This window comes from Habropoda laboriosa, unplaced genomic scaffold (assembly GCF_001263275.1).
Source record: "Habropoda laboriosa isolate 0110345459 unplaced genomic scaffold, ASM126327v1 scaffold5320, whole genome shotgun sequence".
NCBI lineage: Eukaryota > Metazoa > Arthropoda > Insecta > Hymenoptera > Apidae > Habropoda > Habropoda laboriosa.
Window position 1 is genome coordinate 19,922 of NW_017105228.1, and position 248 is coordinate 20,169.

The following is a 248-nucleotide window of genomic DNA, read 5'->3' on the forward strand; positions in this document are numbered from 1 at the left end:
TGATCAAGTTGAAATCTTATACAATTTTAAATCCAACTTTTTTAAGATAAGGCAATAATTCTTGAATCTTTTTTGAATCTTTTAACATTTCATCAATACGATTAGCAAAATCTTGATAACTCTCCGCACCAACAGAGTAACTTCCCATTTCTGGTAATTCCGAAAGTTTTTTTGCGAATAACTGACGTTGTTTATCAGTCATTTTAGGAGGAAGATTTGGTTTTTTTGATCCTTTTTTCATTGCCTCA

At 30.2% G+C, this 248-nt stretch overlaps 1 protein-coding gene across 1 annotated transcript in view; it reads right to left on the bottom strand.

Annotated features, from left to right (window-relative positions):
• Positions 1 to 248, bottom strand: part of LOC108578264 — a 3,787-nt gene that overhangs the window by 1,226 nt on the left and 2,313 nt on the right. The gene's annotated exons all lie outside the window — the stretch shown is intronic.